Here is a 22169-nt window from a genome sequence, read left to right as displayed (position 1 = left end):
TTGGTTTGCTTGGTTTTGACATATCATCTTATGACCTCACTGTGTTTTATCAACATTCACATTATAGTATGCTGGATAACCACAGCCACTTGTGGTTCATTCAATAAAACGTGACTGAACAGACCAAAGTTTAGAATAATATTTTCTTTCTTTTTATTTTATTCTTGTCAAGCAGATATAAGATTACAGTAAAACTATAAATATGTATATTTGCAGGGATGGGCTACTGTCCGGACGGGGGGGAGACAGTGGGGTAATGAAAATGGAGCTCCACCCCAGAGCACTCAATTTGCACTGAAAGATGTTGAAATGCAGGGCATCCTGCATAAGCCACACCCAAAGTGTGGTAGTAAAACTTCACTGTATACATGAGATGGTTATGAGTACATGGGAACATTAGAGCAGGGATGGTAGGTACATTGGTGTGTTTATGCATGCCCATTACAGACATCTTAGGAATGGGGTGAGGTCTATAGTAGACAGTCTAAAGTTAAAGTTTTGGGGATTTGGGGAAGAAACCACAAGTCAGGTACTCAATGCTCGTGTCCCAGGCATCATATTTTCAGCAATCAAGTTTGGAGCAGTTTAAATTAGGTTTGTATCTATTGTGTGCTCATGTATTGTGGTTGAAACTGAAATAGTCATTGATTGGTAGGACATTGTAGCAAGTAATTTTATGTCCTACACTTAGGTCAGACCTAAGGCAGTTATTTCCAAATTGTCTAAGCTCAAAATTTCAAGTCTGGTGGCATAAAGTATTCTGTTGCGAACAGAGGAGTGGAGGACTCTTCTTTTGAAATATCTCTGGACATTCTCAATGGTATTGATATCCAATATGTAGTGCAGGTTCCAGACGGATGAGCTGTATTTGAGAATTGGGCTAGCAAATGTTTTGTATGCTGTAGTTAGAAGTATAATATTACCAGAGAAAAGGTACCGTATATACTCGAGTATAAGCCGAGTTTTTCAGTCCAAAAAATGGGCTGAAAAACACAACCTCGGCTTATACTCGGGTCATTGACAAAGTCACCACAAGAGGGCGCCATTGCTTGAGCCAGAGCGAGGAGGCACCAGCTTTTCCCCCCTCTCGCTTGCCGTAGGAGCTGTGGGAGGGGCTGGTTCTTCCTCTCCCTGGCTCAAGCAAAGGAGCCAGCCATGTGCTCCAACCGAGAGGGGGAAAAAGCAATGGAAAGCCGGTGAGGTGTGTGGGTGTGGGTGTGTATGCCCCCTCTCCCCCCCACCGTGAAAAAAGCCAGCTACCTCTTGCTGAAACCCGGAGGCTTTTTTTTTTTACTCCCTGTGTGTATTTGTCAACAGGTTTACAGTAACTATTCCTTGCTCTCTCTGCATTGCCCTTAGTTGGATTAAAAAGGCCCCCTGCTGTCAGATTCTCCTCCCCTTCCTTTGAAAGGATTTAAACTGTTTAAAAAATGGTATTTTGTGGTAGTTGCTATCCTTTCTTGGATAGGAACTAATAAGGCAAGAGCTAGACAGGAATTCCTAAAGTGTGTCTGTGGAACTTTAAAAGTTGCCTTTTATAAAGTGGGTTTGAGAGCAAGTTTCAATTAGCAAGTATGAGAGGAAGCATTTTACATATTTTAAAAATGAGTTTGATTCTTAATAGGACCTGCATATTTAGGATACAAAACCACAAGAGCTGTCTGTGTTTTGCAAGTTTTGCTTGTCTCACTAGTCTGTCTGTCTGTCTGTCTGTCTGTCTGTCTGTCTGTCTATCATCTATCTATCTATCTATCTATCTATCTATCTATCTATCTATCATCTACCTACCTACCTACCTACCTATCTGGTTTTCTATGCTGATAACCTCACAGCAGCTAATGCTGAAGCTCTGTTTGGATATACAGATTTATTTATTTATTTATTTATTTAATTAATTAACTGGATCTGTATGCTGCCCCTCCCCAAGGACTCAGGGTGGCTCACAGCATATATAAAAACAGAACAATAATGTAAATCCAATTAATGATGAGATGATGAGAAGGAATCCTGTTTTAAATTTACAGGGCTAGTTTACTGGTTTTCTTTAAAATAAATATTCTAAAACATGTAATCTTCTGATATTTCAATTAATATAATTTTATTGGTTTCCATTTTTATAAGTTACTGCATTTTCTAACCTCGGCTTATACTCGGGTCAATAAGTTTTCACAGTTTTTTTATGGCAAAACTGGTGCCTTGGCTTATACTTGGGTCGGCTTATACTGGAGTATATATGGTATGCAAGATTAAGTTAACAACTCTTAATGCTATTTTGCCAATGTTGTTACAGTGGGCTATGGTACTTAGATCATTAGAGATGAGTACTCCAAGGTCTTTAACAGAGTGAGGGTCATCTACACAAGATCGTGTCATCCAGCTTGTATTTTGTGTTCTCTTTTTTTTTTTTGCCAAGACAGAGCATTTGTTGGTTGAGATTTGAAGTTGCCAATTGTTTGACCATTCTTACATATAGTCAAGGTCTTTTTAAAGTGTAGCAGCATTGCCAATAGTATTGAATAGTTTTACATCAGCAGTGAAGAGAACACATTTGCTTTTAATATGATCGTAAAGGTCACTTATGTGAAGTATAAAAAATGTTGGCCCTAAAACGCTGCCTCAAGGGACACCGCTGTTAACAGCTACAGGCGTTTGATATTTTGAACACTTTTTCACTGTTTGACACGGAAAGTAGTTATCCATTTATGCAGGGGGGGGGCAGAAATGCCATAAGATTGCAGTTTTAGAACAATCACAAAATGCACGAATGATGTAGCATAATAAAATCTATAAGGAAAATAAAGATGCAAGAAAAAGGGATAAAGGAATACAGTAAACTAGAAATAAACAAACAGATTTACAAATCCTGGAGGTTTAAATTTTGTAATATAAATATTTAATTAATTATGAGTATCTGAATGTTACATATATAATTTAAACCAACTAAAATCACTCTTAAGCTGTAACCAAATGTATTAAATATTAATTGTATTAGTAACCATGATTAAAACAGAATAAATAACAAAACAACAGAGCTGGAAGGGACCTTTAAAACTCTGTGGCCCTGTTCCCCCCACACCTGTAAGCATAATTCAATTGCAAAATAGCTGGATAATCAAAATGGAAAGATTATGCCAGGGATGGCTTACCTTTTTTCATTCAGGTGCCGAAAGCGCATGTACACACACTATGGCGCCTGCGTGAGTGCCCATACTCATAATTCAGTGCCTGGGGAGGGTGAAAATTGCCTACCCTGTTTACCCCCTCCCCCGGAAGTCCTCTGGAGGCCAGAAACAGCCCATTTCCCAACTTCTGGTGGGCCCAGTAGGCTCATTTTTCACCATCCCCAGATTCCAGAAGCTTCCTTGGAGCCTGGGGAGGCCCTCCAGAAGCTGAAAAGGCCCTCCTAGAGCCTCAGTGCGAGCTAAAAATCAACTGGCTGGTGCACATATCTGTGCTGGAGCTGAGCTAGAGCAACAGCTCGTGTGTCAGCAGATATGGCTCCGTGTGGCACCCATGCCATAGGTTTGCCATCACTGGATTATGCTATACATTGGCCATGGTGGTCCCAGTTGTTATCAGCAACATGATGCCAGGCCCCCAAAATCTTGGATGATACTTAGAAAATATGAACATTGACAAACTTTCTATCTGTCTACACTGCTTGAATCTGCATATACTATGTCAATTTGCTATAATGTCCTAGATTCATGGGATGAACTCAATGTATATGAAGTCCAATACCAGCTGAAGAACTGGCAGCTGTGATTTCATATTTCTGGGTATGGGGTCTCCAACCCTCAGGCAGTGGCCCAGTAGTGGGCTCTAAATCCAGTCGCTACCAGTTTGCTTGAGCATGTGTGCAATGCTTTTGCATGTGTGCAGAAGCTTCTGTGTATGCGCAGAAGCATCCTGGGTGGGTGGGCGGAGCCTCTCATTGACACCGCACAGTGATGGGCTACCAAAATTTTTTACTACCACACTGGCCGTGGCTTATGCATTCTCTCTCTCTCTCTCTCTCTCTCCTATCTATCTGTCTGTCTATCATCTACCTACCTACCTACCTACCTACCTATCTATTGGATTTCTATGCTGCCTTCTCTGAAGACTCGGGGCGGCTTACCACATATGAAAAACATTAAATTACAATAAAATGCATTCAATTCAATTAAAATTACATAGCTATCTAAAATTCCTAATTGTATGAAAAATCAATCACACCCATTCGTATAGCAATCATACAATCATTTGTTGGCCAGTGGCTAAGATCTAATCGGCCCAAGCCTGGTGACATTGGTGAGTCTTAAGACATTTACAAAAGGCGAGGAGGGTGGGGGCAGTACAAATCTCCGGGGGGAGTTGATTCCAGAGGGCCAGGCCCCCCACAGAGAAGGTTCTCCCCCCAGGTACCGCCAAATGACATTGTCTAGTTGAAGGGACCTGGAGAAGGCCGACTCTGTGGGACCTAACCGATCGCTGGGATTCATGTGGCAGCAGGCACCTGACACTCACCTGGCACTTACATGCCTCTGCTAGCATTGGGCCATTCACAAAGGTTAGGGACCACTGTAATAATACCCAGATTTAACAACTGTTGATAAGATAGACCAGGGGTCCCCAAACTTTTTACACAGGGGGTCAGTTCACTGTCCCTCAGACTGTTGGAGGGCCGGACTATTAAAAAAACGTGTGAACAAATCCCTATGCACACTGCACATACATTATTTAAAGTAAAAAACAAAATGGGAACAAATACAATATTTAATATTTATTCTTCCTCTTTCTCTCTCTCTCCCTTTCTCTCTGTCCTTCTGTCTTTCTAGTTCTCTCTCTTTCTCTCTGTCCTCTCTCTCTCTTTCTTTCTCTCTCTTCTCTCTTTCTCTCACTCACTCACTCTCTTTATATCTCTCCCTCTTTCTCTCTCCCTCTCTCTGTCTCCTCCTTTCTCTCTCTCTCCCTTTCTATCTCTCCTCTTCCTTTCTCTCTCCCTCTCTATCTTTCCCTCTTTCTCTCCCCCTCTCTCTTTCTTTCGCTCTTCTCTTTCTCTCACTCACTCTCTTTCTCTCTCCCTCTTTCTCTCTCCCTTTCTTTCTCTTTCTCTCTCTCCCTTTCTCTGTCCCTCTTTCTTTCTCTCTGTCCCTCTCTTTCTTTTTCTCTGTCCCTCTCTTTCTTTTTCTCTGTCCCTCTCTTTCTTTTTCTCTGTCCCTCTCTTTCTTTTTCTCTGTCCCTCTCTTTCTTTTTCTCTGTCCCTCTCTTTCTTTCTTTCTCTCTGTCCCTCTTTCTTTCTGTCCCTCTCTATCTTTCTCTCTGTCCCTCTTTCTTTCTCTCTGTCCCTCTCTTTCTTACTCTCTGTCCCTCTTTCTTTCTCTCTGTCTCTTTCTTTCTCTCTGTCCCTCTCTTTCTTACTCTCTGTCCCTCTCTTTCTTACTCTCTGTCCCTCTTTCTTTCTCTCTGTCTCTTTCTTTCTCTCTGTCCCTCTCTTTCTTTCTTTCTCTCTGTCCCTCTCTTTCTTTCTCTCTGTCCCTCTTTCTTTCTCTCTGTCCCTCTCTTTCTTTCTCTCATCTCTGTGTGGGGGGGAGGCGGCTGCTTGAAAACCCCTGACCTCCATCGCCTCCCCCCCACGGCACAAGGCGAGCACACCTCGCCGCTGACACAGGTGGCGGGGACTGCCCTGTCCCCCTGTCCCCCCTGCGCAAAACTATGCAGCCCCAGATCGCTCGCTTCTCCAGCCAGCAAAGCCGACTGCCCGGCTTTGCTGGCTGATGCAGGAAAGGAAAGCGTCACATTTAAAAAGCACGCCACTTTCTGGGACTGCGGCACCGTGGTGGCCTTCAAGCGCGGCCCTTCGCGGCGCCCCACCACCCGTTCCTGCAGGAAGAGATCGGGCACTTTACCGGGAGGTGGAGGCGGCGTGGGGCCGGACGCTGGGTGCCGGGGAGGGCGAAGGAGTGGACGCGCCTCTCAGCTGCAGAGCGGAACGGGGGTGGAGATCAGCGGCGGAGTCCGGCGTTGGGGGCCTGGGGCCATGCGGGACTGCTCATCCAGGCTTGCCGGTCCACGCGCGCCTGGATGAGCGGTCCCGCATGGCCCCAGCGCCGGACTCCGCTGCTGATCTCCACCCCCGTTCCACTCTGCAGCTGAGAGGCGCGTCCACTCCTTCGCCCTCCCCGGCACCCAGCCGCCTCCACCTCCCGGTAAGGTGCCCAATCTCTTCCTGCAGGAACGGGTGGTGGGGCGCCGCGAAGGGCCGCGCTTGAAGGCCACCACGGTGCCGCAGTCCCAGAAAGTGGCGTGCTTTTTAAATGTGACGCTTTCCTTTCCTGCATCAGCCAGCAAAGCCGGGCAGTCGGCTTTGCTGGCTGGAGAAGCGAGCGATCTGGGGCTGCGTAGTTTTGCGCAGGGGGGACAGGGGGACAGGGCAGTCCCCGCTGCCTGTGTCAGCGGCGAGGTGTGCTCGCCTTGTACCGTGGGGGGAGGCGATGGAGGTCAGGGGTTTTCAAGCAGCCGCCTCCCCCCACACACAAACTTAGCCATGGTGCAGTTAGCTGTGACTTTTAGTGGACAGTTTTTCAATTGCCAATCGCCTTTTCATGAATTTCGCGTCCACTCACCGCGGAGGAGGAGGGGAGGAGGAGGTGGAGAGGCAAGGGGGTGGGGAGGAAAGCGGGCCTGCAATTGGCCAATTTCTTTCTCGCCTTTAGGGAGAGGAACTGTTGCTGCTCTGCCATAGGGCAGCAACAGTTTCTCTCCCTAAAGGCGACAAAGGAAGGGGCCAATTGCAGGCCCGCTTTCCTCCCCGCCCCCTTGCCTCTCCACCTTCTCCTCGCTGAGCAGCCGACCGCGGTGAGTTGACAGGAGATTCGGGAGCTTATTTTATCGACCAGTAAAATCTCGTGAGCTTGCCACGGGCCGGTTAAAAGACCTCGTTGGGCCGCATCCGGCCCGCGGGCCGTAGTTTGGGGACTGCTGAGATAGACCAAAAAGTCTGGACAATGAATGTCACAGTACCTGGAGATAGCAAAAGAGAACAGATTGATTCAGCCTTCCATCCTTCCAAAGTCGGTAAAATGAGGAGCCAGATTGTTGGGGGCAATTTGCTTACTCTCTGTAAACCGCTTAGAGAGGGTTGTAAATAATAATAATTATTATTATTATTAATAATAATTTATTAGATTTGTATGCAGCCCCTCTCCGAAGACTCGGGGCGGCTCACAACACAATACACAATGTACAAATCCAACATTAAAAGCAGATTAAAACCCTTATCATAAAAAAAATAATCACACAACCCAAACAAACCATACATAAATCGTATTAACTAAGGGGGCATATCAACTTCCCCACTGTGTAAAGCGGTATATAAGTCTAAATTCTATTGCTATAAGGGATGGGCCAGATGGAAGATTTTTTGTTTACTAGTGACAAAAGATTGCAGAGCTACTCATCTTTCTCTTTTTAAATATTTTATGGTAAATAAAATAATAAAACAACATGGAAAATAACATCACTCAATAATATTCCATATATGAGGCTGGGAATTACAGTATTTCATAACTGTCTTCTACAAGCCCTCTAGAATGGAATTATGTTCTATTCCAAGACAGACATTTATTTTTACTTTTTTGATTTTTCAATTCCCAATCTTGGGCACTATGGTATGGATTGCAGGGTTAAAGATAGGATTCTTACCAATTTGCAGCAAAAGATCCACTGGACAGGGGCCATTTATTAGGATCCACTGGACAAGGGCCATTTATTCCTTAACCTATGATTCCAGGGCTGGACATATTCCTGAAAGCCATTAATTCACCATTAGTGGGAGAACTGTTTCTCACACTGATAAGAATTATGGGTGCCATTTTCAAACCATTAATAGATACAGATTGCCCCTGCTTCACAAAAGAGACATGCCTCCTGTCCCTTACATAGAAGAAAAAGAATAAAAATGTATCACCTTAATACTCCTATATGATCTTGTTTCAAAGTAAGCATTTATCCAGTTGTTATTTTAATTACCTCCCTACTAAATCTTGCTAGTCAGGAAGAGGCATGAATTCTTTGAACTAGCCATTTCAAATCCAAGTTGCTTCCGGAGAAATCTGACAGCTTAGACACCTAGCAAAAGTTGCAAGGGAATTGTAATTTTAAGCAAGCAGATGGGAAGTTATTAAATAAGTGGGCAATAATCCTATCAGCTGCCCTTATTCATTTGAAAAAAGCAGAACAAGTATCTTTTTTAAAAAAAATCCCAAGTTCTTGTATGTTTTTATCTTGGTCAAATCTGAATTTTGGAGTGTTGCATGATCCAGACAGCGCTTGACTTTTACCTGAAAAATATGTAAATGCCAACATGCTCCATCTTGTTTCCTTACAAGATGTTTGGGCTAAAATGTTTAGAGTTTCCAGCCTGTTATTGTTCATTGAGGGTAATGCTTGGAAATGCTGCCTCTGTATCAGTGAAGGGCTGCAAATTGTTTTACTACCATACTGTGGGTGTGGCTTTCAAGCCATGTGACCAGGTGGGAATGGTTTCGTGATCATGTGACTGGGGATGGCTTAAAGATCATGTGACTGGCTTAAAGGTGGTCAACTTGACGTCACTCGTGACAAGGGTTTGGGTTAGAGTTAGGGTGCCTGGCCTCTCCTCGCCTCAGAGAGATATAATTTCCCAATTTATTTACTATTACTGAACATTCAAAATATACTATTTAATTCTATGTATATATGTCATATGTGTACATACATATTACACACAGGCACACAAAAATATACATTATCTACTATATAAACTATATGTGTATGTACACACACACACACACACACACACCTCTTCTAAAATTATACACATCCAACCTCATTTACTACGATATGAAAAATATATCCAGAGCCCTGAAGGGGGAAAAAAAAATCAAAATTTTTCTACTGGTTTTGCATACCTGATCAAACTTTTTCTACTGATTTTGCGTACGTGACCATATCTGTAGGAGCCCATCACTGCTCTGTATGGTTAGATAGTGTCACTAGGCACTAGTAGACTAGTAGACACATGACACTAGGGAAGGTGGCCCTAGATATTCCTTGTGCTTTGGCAACTCCGAATCCTCGGAGAGGGGTGGCATACAAATAAATAAATAAATAAATAAATAGATAGATAGATAGATAGATAGATAGATAAATAAACAAACAAACAAATAAATAAATAAGCAAACAAATAAACAAATAAACAAACAAACAAACAAACATTTAAATAACTTTTGATCTCAAAACATTAACAGGTTCTTCTGAGCGGGAAGGATGATTGTAAAGTGACGAATTGCATGATGGAGTGGTTGAGGAAATGCTAAGTGTAAAGCAGAAGGAAAACATGATGGGAAAATAGTCAAAATTGTGGTCTCTTCTCCAAAGGGGGTAGCATTTTAAGCAGATGCAATTCAGCAGGAAAGCTTTTTAATCACAGAAGCATTCTACAAAACAGAGTATTATTTCATTAAGTGGTTTCCCATTTGCAGTTTACTGTGCAGTGATTTTAGGACCTGTGGTTAGAAGCCAGGATAATTGTGAGTGAGTGAGTGAGGGGGAGGACAATTTAGTGCCTCTTTTCACCAGAACACTTGGAGACAATAATGGTTGCAAAGCTTATCATGCAAGTGGCTACATACACATACATGGCTAATGAATGTGGAGAGATGTTGTGTATAAAGATACAGCGTCAGAAGAAAAACATTCACATTGCAACAAAAGACAATGCCTTATCAGAAGAGGGAGTCCAAAACTAATGACTTTGTGCAATCAAATAATGCACATTTGGGAATTATTCATTCATTTGTTTGTTCGTTCATTTGTTTGTTTGCCAAACAAGTACAGGATAGTAGTTGTTTGCATAAACATAACCTAAGCAAAACAAAAGTATGGATAAATGAAGGCAATAGGACAGTAGGACAGCAATGGTAGGCACAGTGGTATGCACACCCCTTACGAATGACCTCAAAAAATTGCTTGCCAATTCTTTATGGCAGCTTGCAGGCTAGAAAGTCAAGAGTCCCATAGAAACATAGAAGATTGATGGCAGAAAAAGACCTCATGATCCATCTAGTCTGCCCTTGTACTATTTTCTGTATTTTATCTTAAGATGGATATATGTTCATCCCAGACATGTTTAAATTCAGTTACTGTGGATTTACCAACCACGTCTGCTGGAAGTTTGTTCCAAGGATCTACTACTCTTTCAGTCAAATAATATTTTCTCATGTTGCTTTTGATCTTTCCCCCAACTAACTTCAGATTGTGTTCCCTTGTTCTTGTGTTCACTTTCCTATTAAAAACACTTCCCTCCTGTACCTTATTTAACCCTTTAACATATTTAAATGTTTCGATCATGTCCCCCCTTTTCCTTCGGTCCTCCAGACTATACAGATTGAGTTCATTAAGTTTTTCCTGATACGTTTTATGCTTAAGAACTTCCACCATTCTTGTAGCCCGTCTTTGGACCCATTCAATTTTGTCAATATCTTTTTGTAGGTGAGGTCTCCAGAACTGAACACAGTATTCCAAATGTGGTCTCACCAGCACTCTATATAGATTTTTTGATTCAGTTTTTATGAAACAGCAAGGGGTTAGGACAGTGATGGCAAACCTATGGCACATATGCCACAGGTGGCATGCGGAGCCATATCTGCTGGCACATGAGCTCAGCTCAAGCATACATTTGCATGCTGGCTGGCAGATTTTCGGCTCACACAGAGGCTCTGGGAGGACATTTTCAGCTTCCAGAGAGCCTCCAGGAAGGATGGGGGAGGGCGTTTTTATCCTCCACAAACTCCAGGGAATACTCTGGAGCATGGGGAGGGTGAAAAATGGGCCTACTGGGCCCACCAGAAGTTGGGAAATTGGATGTTTCTGGCTTCCAGAGGGCCCCCAGGGGATGGGGGGTGGGAAGCCATTTTCACCCTCCCCAGGCATTGAATGGGAGCGGGCACTCATACATGTGCGATAACATGCACGCACGTGCTTTCAACACCCGAGCAAAAAAAGGTTCACCATCACTGGGTTAGGAAATGTATCTTGGCCCTCATTTATCACTGAGAATGGTAAAATGGGTCTCACTATTGCCTCTGATCTTTTCCCTTATGATTTAAATAAGCATTTCGCAAGTTCTTTTTCTGCTGCGTTTTCCTAATACTTACAGTATTTTGGACATTTGTGTTCCCACTATATTCACAAATCAACATTGATGCCCCATCACTGGAAGCCCCCATAAGACATGATTACTGTAGGTTTCACTCATAGTCAAATAACCTCTGCTTGTTGTATTCTGACAAAATTTGCACTAAGATCTCTCAGATTTGAATATTTAGATGCCTGTAATGTGGCAGTCATCCATTGTTTTTAGGGTGAATTAAACATAGAAAAGAACCGACTGTCTTCTAGGCCTGAGCTCCATGTAACTATCAGCCTTTGTGTCTTCCTCATATAAGTTGATGATGTTTTACATGATGTTTTATATTATTGTTGTTAGCCGCCCTGAGTCTATGGAGAGGGGCGGCATACGAATCCAATAAATTAATAATAATAATAATAATAATAATAATAATAATAATAATAATAATAATAATAAAGTTAAGCCTGCATATCATGCAATATTATTTTTGAGTTGGAAATCAGATACCCTGTTTCCCCCAAAATAAGACATGCCGATAATAAGCTCAATTGGGCTTTTGAGTACATGGCAATAAGGCCAAGTGCTTATTTCACGGTTCAAAAAAATATAAGACAGGATCTTATTTTTGGGAAAACGTGGTACAAGCAGTGCAAACCATCGAAATGCTTGAGGGATTGCTCATTAATTTGGGACTAGCGTGAAAATCTTCATTTAAGACATCATCGTTGCTTCTTGACCATAAGCAAGGGTACTGCCCTGGAAGTAATCTACATTAATTTTAATGAAGGGACCCAGTTGCTATAGTTACAGTTGTCTTTCACATACCTTAAGGATGTAAAGTTTTTACTCCTTCAGCTAAAAGCTCTTCTGTTTTTCCAATCCCCTCATTAAAAATTGTCTGGTAACTGATGCTCTGTTTTATTTTTAGTGCTGTTTGAATTGCAGCCAATCCTGCCTAGATTACATAGCAGCAGCCTCACTGCCCTCATATTGATTTTATTTTCCTGGTAAGATCATCATGAAACTCGAAGGAAGTGTAGTGGACAACAGTCTTCGGCTATTCCACTTTAGATGGAGAATGCACAATGTGCTGTTTTTAAACTGATCTGCTAAAGGAAATCAAAGCCAGACTGTGAAGGAGATTGTTTATTGGCTGATGTTTGCATCTTAGCAAATTTTAAACTGAAACACAATGCCAGAAGTAATAAGAGAAATATGCTCTTGATACATCACATGGAAACTGGATATGAGGCTGCTCTGTAAACATTAATTATTAACATTAAAACAGAACCAATGTCTTCAAACACATATTTTAATGAATGCTCTGTCTTTCAAAAATGGATTTAAATTAAATTAAAAGATGTCTTTTTCATTTTATAATGCATACATGTTGACCAAGAGTATAGCTCTGCGGAAAAAGCAAGTATAAAAAGTCCAGTTTTATGAAGGGATGGCCTTCCAAGAAGGTGGCCTTGATCATCTTTGCCTTTGTTCTTTATTCTTTTTAGATTTGCCTTTTATCTGCTGTAGTTCACTCTACTAGGACATGGGTCTCTAACCTTGGCAACTTTAAGCCTGGGGGACTTCAAATCCCAGTATTCTCATCCAGCTGGAAAATTCTGGGAGTTGAAGTCCACCAGGCTTAAAGTTGCCAAGATTGGAGACCCTTGTCCTAGGATGTGACTTGGAGGGCTGCAGAAATCTGGATATCCATTAGATGGTAGAAAAATATAGATTGTTCCAAATCTTTCTTGCCATCTTATGGTTGTTTGAAAGTTTCTAGCCTTTAAAAGTCAAAGATCTAACAAATAAACATTTTCTTCTGGTGGATCCATGCAGGACTGAATTTTTCAATGACAGCATCTCTCAATAATCATATTTCCTTCCAACTTGCTATCCTTGTTGGACCAAAGGCTGCTTTTTCATAACTCTTTGCACCGGATGCCCTCTAGTACTGTCCTCCTCTCCAATCTATATGCCTTTCTTCTTTTGTGTTGAAAGACTGCAGCATCTCCATTCATTCCATAAGGAATGAAAATAAGTTACAGATGCCCTCACCATCATATTAATATAGGACTAATGAAATGAGGTTGTTTCATCATCTTCTCTATCAAGGTCAAAAACAGCATTTTTCATTGGTGGAGAAAGCTTTAGCATCCTAGCATCTTCTGCTGATAAGAAATAAAATTTCAGTGTGTTAAAGGCAATGATATCATAACGCCTTAAATTTTTCTTTTTAAATGAAGATGAAAATAAAAAAAATCCAGACACATATAACTAAGAGCCGGGATAGCTCAGTGGTTAGAGTGCAGCACTGCAGGCTACTTCAGCTAAATGCTAGCTGTGGGTCAGTAGTTCAAATCTCACCATCGACTCAAAGTTGACACATTCTTCCATCCTTGCGAGGTGGGTAAAATGAGGACCCGGATTGTCGGGGGCAATATGCTGATTCTGTAAAAACACTTAGGGAGGGCTGTAAAAGCACTAGGAAGCGGTATATAAGTCTAAATGCTATTGCTATAATAATAAAGTTAATACAAATAAAAATGCCCCTAACCACTTTGGAATGATGCTGTTGATGTGCTGCACAAAATCCAGGGTTGCTGGTAAGACAATGCAAACTTCTGTTGTAGGAACGAGTAAATATCATACAACATACATCATAAACATGTTACATGCCATATATTATAGGTGTAATCTTTATGTTTAGACCACTGAGCATAGCCAGTATTGAATAGCAGGTTTTAAAAAAGGGATTACTATGGTATTACTGTCCTAAGCAACTCATTTGCCACTATGCAAATGAGACTATGCAGTCTCATTTAGATGTTAAATAGGAGACAAGAACCAAAGTCTGAGAGATCCCACAAAATAGAGGCCATGGACTGGAGTCTGCGGAGAGGGGCAGCATACAAATCTAAATAAACATAAACATAAACACTTGCCCTCCATCAACACTGACTGGAACTGACTCCAGGGAAAGGAGGTGAATCAGTGAAACACCGAGCTGCACACTCCTGAAGCCCAGAAGAATACAATGATCGGTGGTATCAAATGTCACTGAGAGGCCAAGAAAAGCCAAGATAGATGCACTATCCCAATCCTGCACCTACCAGAGATAAACCATGGCTATTATCAATTTTGTCTCAGTCTCAAACCCTGACCTGCAAAGGGCTCCAGACAATCGTAAAAAGAAAGGTTGGAAATTGGGTGCAGTAGTTGGATTAAATGATAGCCGCTTGAGGTGGAACCACTTCCTCTTTCAAATTACTGTCCAGATCCCATCACATGTCCCCTCCCATAAGCCTTAGGAAGTCGGAGGGGCAAGGCTGTAAGACATAAGTGGTTGAACTAGCCTTGCCACTTCCTCAGGTTCAACAGGTTCAAACTCCTTCCTCCATAATAATAATAATGATAATATAATAATAATAATAATAATAATAATAATAATAATAATTTATTAGATTTATAGGGCTCCTGCATGACTATCCATGGACACAACAAGAGCAGAGAAATTATTAAGTATACCATGAGGTAGGCTCTAATAGTACTTAGAGTTTATGTTTGGTTGTCTTCATTTCTCATTTTTCGTTAGTGGAGTCTTATGCATCTCTTAGGCCTTTAAGTTCTCTCAGCACTACTGTATACCATGGAGGATGTCGGGAACCATGGTCACAGAGATTATATTAGAAGGTATAAGCCTTTTGTGATGAAATCAGCACCTTCTTTTTCTCCCATATTATTTTGTTATTTGCTTTAGCCAGTGTTATAGTGGCCTCCCTAAGCTCTTAGCAAACCTTGACCCTTAAATGACTCTTCAAATAGCATGATTTGTGTAGGTGGAGAAGATATCAGAACCTCCCTTGCACTGAATCTCAGGAGTTATTTAATCCAGCTGGATGTATCTGGATTGGCAATTGCTCTGCAGATTATTGTTTTAAAAAATGCCTGTGTTAGTCTAATTTAAGATCCATTTCACTAAAATGCAGATGATTAAACTTCTGACTGCAAAGAATAGCTGACTTGTATCTCCATTTTCCAGATCTTATTCGGTTGCATATTTGGCAAAATAAATTGGCAAAATTTCATCTTCTGACTTTGTTGCGTATTTGGCAAAATAGTCTGGCAAAGTTTCATCTTTGGATGTATTTTCTTCCCCCCTGTTATCATCAATGTGTTTTGAAATAACAATAGTCTGGCCTTACCTCTTAAAGAGTCCAAAAATGTAAATTAAGGAATACCACTGAAATAGTTGCCTAGGTGCAGAATTAGAAAAGGATTGAATCAGTCTGTTATAGTTAACAAAAACCACACTTACTTTCATCTCAAATTAAAAAGAAGTATCTGGTGCTTAAATCTTTCACTGCTTATAGTACTTGGGCACACAATATATTGCTTGTTATTTAGCCAAGGTTTACTGAATTAAAACAGCTGTTTGAATTTAAACTACACAATAAACCAGGGGTCTGCAACCTGCAGCTCTGGAACCACATGTGACTCTTTCATCCCTCTGCCACTCAAAATATGTGTCACAACTGCCAATGTGCCATAGCGCAATTTATTGACGTTTTCAACCCATCTTGTTTTCAGAGTTCAAAATGTTTTTGTTATATGCAGTAAAAAAAATATCTGTAGAAGTTAATTGATTTCATAAATGCAAAACACTATAGGTTTTTTAAAGACATAACATAAAAATAATATATGCAGTGCTACCTTCATTTTAGATGTCAGAAGATTTTTGTGGCTCCTGGTGTTTTCATTTCTTTGGAAGATGGGTCCAAATAGCTTGAGTGTTTAAGGTTTCTGACCCCTGGACTAAACCATAAGGTTGTCCATATCATTGCCTTCAAGACAGAGTTTACTGGCAGAGTACTGTATATACTGCATAGGCAAACAATAAACAACTACAGTATATAGGCTCCATTGGCATGGAATACTGAATCACCAATAGCCAATCACATCTTATTTATTTGATTGCTCTCCCATCTTTGTAATCTAGAAAAGATAATATCTTTAAATTAAAGCATGCATTTAAGTATCAGTTCTAAAATAGGCACCACCTTAATACAGTACTTAAAAGAATAGCAAAAGAGAACATCATATTGATTTACTAAATGCTGACAGAATGGGAGAAATGCAATATCTTTCAAATTATTTTATTAAATTAATTAAAAGAAATGAGAGAAACCATATATTTATTCAACAGTATTAAGGATACACTGTAACTTCAAAATTAATAATATCATTACATTTTTAAAAAGAGCAAAAAGTTTGGAAAATTATGATATAGGCAGAACTCTAGAAACGTTGTTCAGATGGTTTGAAAGTTTTCTAATTTTGTTGAAAAAAAAGAGTAAATGTTGACAGAAAACACATATTGAAATCAACTGCAGCACATCTGGTATAGATTTCTACTCTCAGTGTGTCCTGCCGGGCTCTATGGTATGAGTCTCCCAAAAATTCAAGGGTACAAATTTCAGACACACACACACTTGAAAGTTCAAAAACAATGTTCTCTATCACAAAAATTCAAAAGAAACAAAGCATCCTTTTTGTACTGCAAAGAGCATTCGTCCCAAAACAACCTGGTAGTCTGTACAATACCCTTAATCAGTCCTTAAGTACTTAGCTAGCAGCTGTGAAGGAACGTCACAGCCCTCCTTCTTCCACGAAGTTAAACACACACACTTTGCTCTGCTTTGGTTTCCAAGTCGTGAAAAATCAACAAAGTCCGGAAACAGCAAGGCACGGTCCTGAAGAACAACGATCACATAATCTTCCACAATGGCCAAGCCAGCACGCTGCTATTTATATCAGCAGCTCTAATTACTGGAAGCCCAAACACAGGTGGCCTCTCTTATCTCCTGTAATATTTCTTCAATTGGTCTCTTCGATGCATAATTCTGCGCATGCGTGGGTCTAACACTTCCTCATCTGAATCGACCGAAGATAATGGAGATTGGCTTCCTGGGCTGTGTGTCAAGCCCCCCTCTTCCAAGTCACCCCCACCTTCTTCTTCGTCCGAGGAAACTGCACTACCTGACTCTGTCGGCAGGCCTATGACATGTTGATGTTTCCCCTGCATCCACCTCCACATTCCTTGGGGCAGGCGCTGGGTCAGAGCCAACCACAACACAGTGATATATAACAATTCTTTTAGCCAATTGCTAAAATAAACCACAATTTGTTTTGTAATACAGCCGCAAATCTGATCAGCAAGTTTCTTCCTTTAGTTTGTTCTGAGAGACTTCTATTCACAAATAAGAATAGTGGATAATTCTAGGAACATTTTTAATAACGTAGCAGGTTTAGAAGGAGACATTGGGTTACAGGTGATACTTGCTTAACAATCACAATTGGGACTTGCAACTAGATAAACAATGAATTCGGTAAGCAGGACATCAAGTAACCACATTGGGGTTACGGCATCACTTGTACTACAATCAAATCACAGAGACTTCGTGTGATCGTGATTTAAGATTTTATTGCCCGCTTCTCCATTGACTCTAGTTGTCAGAAGCTGGCTGTGAAATATCCATAAAATCTCAGCTGGTATCAGGCCAAGTAAATCAGATGGTGTCAGCCCCAGTAAGCAGACTGTACCAGAACATGAATTCCACATGGAGACTGGATTACTGAGATGGCTATACAGGCAGTCCTTGACTTATTTACAATGGTTATGAAAGACCCCTCCCGCTCCAAGTTTTACAGCTTTGGAGTTACAGCTATTGCCTGCTTCCCACCCCACCGGTTCTGATATAAGACAACAATTTTGCCGTACCTGAAAGGGTCCCATACCAAACGGCACCACCATAACAACATAGTTGTTATCATGAATTCGTGTCAGACCCATTGCGAGTCCCCATGGACAACGATCCTCCTGGCCTTTCTGCCCTCTACCCTTCCCCGGAATCTATTAAAGCTCATGATGATTGCTTCAGTGACTCCATCAGCCAACTCATTCTTTGTTGTCCCATTCTTCCTTTGCCCTCAATCGATCCCAGCATTAGGTTCTTCTCCAGCGAGTCCTTCCTTCTCATTAGGTGGCCAAAGTATTTGAGTTTCATCTTCAGGATATGGCCTTCTAAAGAGCAGTCAAAGTTGATCAACATTAAGAAAACTAAGATCATGACATCCGGCCCTCTCGATTCCTGGTGAATAGATGGGGAAAAAATGGAGGTAGCAACAGATAACATTACTCGCCTTCAACCTTAATTGCAACCTCATCCATAACACCAAATCCCCCCAAGTCCATGGTTTTGCATTTATATTTTTGAGTTCTGGATTCATGCCCATACAGCTATATGTATATAATGATTATTCCCCTTTAGGCAATTGCAGTGAACGTGTGATTGAGAGCATGGAACTAATACAGTATCAGTGATCTTTGTAAGTTTAACTGGAGCACTGAAATGGGGAATATTCAGTGTTAAACAATCTTTACCTGACCATACCATACCAGCTTCTTTGTAAAAATCAAAATTTATTTTATAACCTTCAGCTTAGGAGCCTTCTGTTTAGGGAATAGTTCTTTATTTAGGTCAGTTCTCTTAACACCTTCTTTAATTCAAGAGTAAGTTATTTTGAAACTCAGGGGTGACCTTGGTTGAATTGCCAGGGAGAGAGAAGATAGCATGTGTAAGGAAAAAAATATATGAACTGAGAAAAAGAGAGAAAAAATGGCATGAATTATTTACTTATTTTTTTAAAAAAATTGTATCACATATCAAGTACTGCATATTCAGTGGTTACAATAACAAAATATACAAAATAAATATATATTATTGATAAAAACATACTCCTCTATATCATATACTACTTATTTGTAAGCCTAAAAAAATCAGCAGCATAAATTCTGAAACACAAAATTACTTTTAAAAAAACCAAAAACTCACCACTTGCCGAACTCCGACTAAAGTAGTGAAATGTTTTATTTCTAGTGGATACTGGGTGAAAAATGGCATCACCACACAAAAAGTTTTACAGGTCAGCACCATCAACAGTTAAATTAGAAATAAAACCAACATTATGTTTTATTTTACAAACCAAACACAATATGTATAGAGCCAGGTACTAAATAAGTTGCTCTAGAGGGCAAAATATTTTTTGACTTGCAAGCATATGGCTATTTTACTAAGAGGCAATAATCTTCCATGTATGGCTTGCTGTTTATAAGGCAATGTAATATTCCTGCTCTTTGTTGTAATTAAATATTCAGCAAACATTACAGCAAGGATGGAAATGCTAAGACAGTGATGGTATCATAACTCAAAATGGTTGTCGAAGCAAACCAGTGTACTAACAATGCATGTTTTAGAAATTGATATAACACAGATCCGCTTTCCTGGAATATGTTTTATTATATTGGACACGATCCAAAAACATTCAAATGTGCCCATCATTTCCACAAACATCAAATGCTCATGCACACTTCACTATATACTCAAATATTATATGTTAATGCACATTTCATTATTATTGGTGGTATTGAAAATATGTACAGTACTCATTTTGGTCTCACATTTTGGTATTAACTTTCTAAAATACTGAATTAAGTTACTCTGCAATACATGGAAGAACTTAAGTCTTACCTAAGTAATGTAAGTTCTATATCAGTGGTTCTCAACCTGGGTTGGGACCCCTTTGTGGGTTGAATGACTATTTCACAGGGGTCGCCTAAGACCATGGGAACAGACAAATTTCCCATGGTGTTAGGAACTAAAGCTATTCTGGCGCCTTGGAACATATTTTTACAATCTGACCAATCAGGCGTTTACAGCGGGTGTGTCTCTCTGACCTTCCTTCTAATCAGCTTAAAGCTGTTGGGAGAATTGGCACTAGACTTATAGTTGGGGGGCACTACAACACGAGGAACTGTATTAAGGGGTCGCAGCATTAGAAAGGTTGAGAATCACTATTCCAAATGCATGTGGATTAAACCAACTCTATTGTTTTATTTTGGTGTAAGCGTAAGGCTGAACTGCATTACTGATTAGGTCTTTGCAAAAAAACCATGTCATTTTTCAGTTAAAAATCATGTCATTAAGTCTTAATACTTAATTGGCATGGATGGATCTTATTTTCCTTTGTTTGGTCACTTCTATTTGTCGTTCTTGGCATCTGTTACAGATCATCTTTCCTTTCTTCTGCTCCTCCCACATCTTAGGTAGCTCATACAAAGCCAAGTGGGCTACGGTTAGTTAGTAGGCCATATGCTCAGGTGAAGAGTGGATGAAAAAAAGTGTAACATATTCTCACCCAATTAAAAGAGGTACATATCATTCTAAGGCAGTCCTTGATTTATAAGCCCAATTGAGGCCAACATTTTTAGTGCTAAGCAAGACAGTTGTTCAGTGAGTTTGCCCCCATTTTATGATCTTTTTCACCATAGTTGTTAAGTGAACCAGGGCAGTTGTTAAAATTAGTAATACTAAATGAATAATTGTAAGCTGAGGACTATCTAAAGTTTTTATCTATGCCAGAGCTGCACCTTTAAGAAAGGATGAAACTACATTTCATTTAATCAAAGTTAAAACTCCATTCACTGAATGCAACTACAATCTAACTGTTCCCTCCTATACAATTCCTTTTCTGTCACATTCGTAATTCCAGGTTGAGGGCAACTTTTGAAAGGGTTGTGAAAGCCGCACACAATCCTCGTTTCCTATTATGGTACCTGAGGTTATGGAATTTACATGAAAGAACTCTTAAAATGACAACATGTCCTTCTCATTCCCATCTCTCTCCTTCCTTCCTTCCTTCCTTCCTTCCTTCCTTCCTTCCTTCCTTCCTTCCTTCCTTAACTTACTTACTTCCAGACACAGATTTCAGGGGATAATCAGAACTGCAGAAAAAACAATTGCTGCCAACCTGCCTTCCATTGAGGACCTGTATACTGCACGAGTCAAAAAGAGGGCTGTGAAAATATTTACTGACCCCTCACATCCTGGACATAAATTGTTTCAACTACTACCCTCAAAATGATGCACACCAAGACAACTAGACACAAGAAGCATCATCATTCTGCTGAACCAATAATTCCCACGCCATTGTCAAACTATTCACTATGGCTGCATTATTATAATTTTTTTCATCGTTCCTATACCCTTCTCCTCCCACTTATGATTGTAGGACTGTAACTTGTTGCTTGTATCCTTACGATTTATATTAAACAGAGCCGGGGTGGCGCAGCAGGTAGAGTGCTGTACTGCAGGCCACTGAAGCTGACTGTAGATCTGTAGGTCGTCAGCGGTTCAAATCTCATCATTGGCTCAAGGTTGACTCAGCCTTCCATTTTTCCGAGGTGGGTAAAATGAGGACACGGATTGTGGGGGCAATATGCTGGCTCTGTTAAAAAGTGCTATTGCTAACATGTTGTAAGCCGCACTAAGTCTAAGGAGAAGGGCGGCCTAATAATTGAATGAATGAATGAATGAATGAATGAATAAATAAAAAAAATTTCCCGTACCCTATGACAATCATTAAGTGCTATGCCTCATGATCCTTGACAAATGTATATTTTCTTTTATGTACACTGAGAGCATTCTATTCTATTCTATTCTTCCCATAGCTGTGGCTTTCCCAGGCAGGGATGGGGTGGTCCCAGTGAAAGGGAAGCTGCACAAGCTGCAAGACCAAGCTGGTAAGCAGGCCATGGAGGTGCTGGTGGTGGGCGTGGCACTGATCTATAACTTGATGGCAGCCATCAGGCCTGGAAACTGATGACCTTTAAATGGGTGGGGCAGGCCTGGAGTCAGCTAGGGGCTGCCACAGCCACACCCATGGGGTGTGCGCACAGGAGGCAGCAAGTGCCCAGGGGGCGGGGTTGAGATGATGACTTGCGCCTCCAGAACTGTCCCAAGGATCTAAGCCTCATCACATTTTGGCATGGATGGCTGCCATCAAGTTATAGATTACTGCCTGGCTGGCCTGGACCGATCCTTCTCTCTGTGGGCCAGATCTAGTCACATTGTGGCCCACATCTGGCCTGCAGGCTTTAAGTTTTACACTCCTG

Source organism: Erythrolamprus reginae, chromosome 2 (assembly GCF_031021105.1).
Source record: "Erythrolamprus reginae isolate rEryReg1 chromosome 2, rEryReg1.hap1, whole genome shotgun sequence".
Lineage (NCBI taxonomy): Eukaryota > Metazoa > Chordata > Lepidosauria > Squamata > Dipsadidae > Erythrolamprus > Erythrolamprus reginae.
This window is presented reverse-complemented; position numbering follows the sequence as displayed.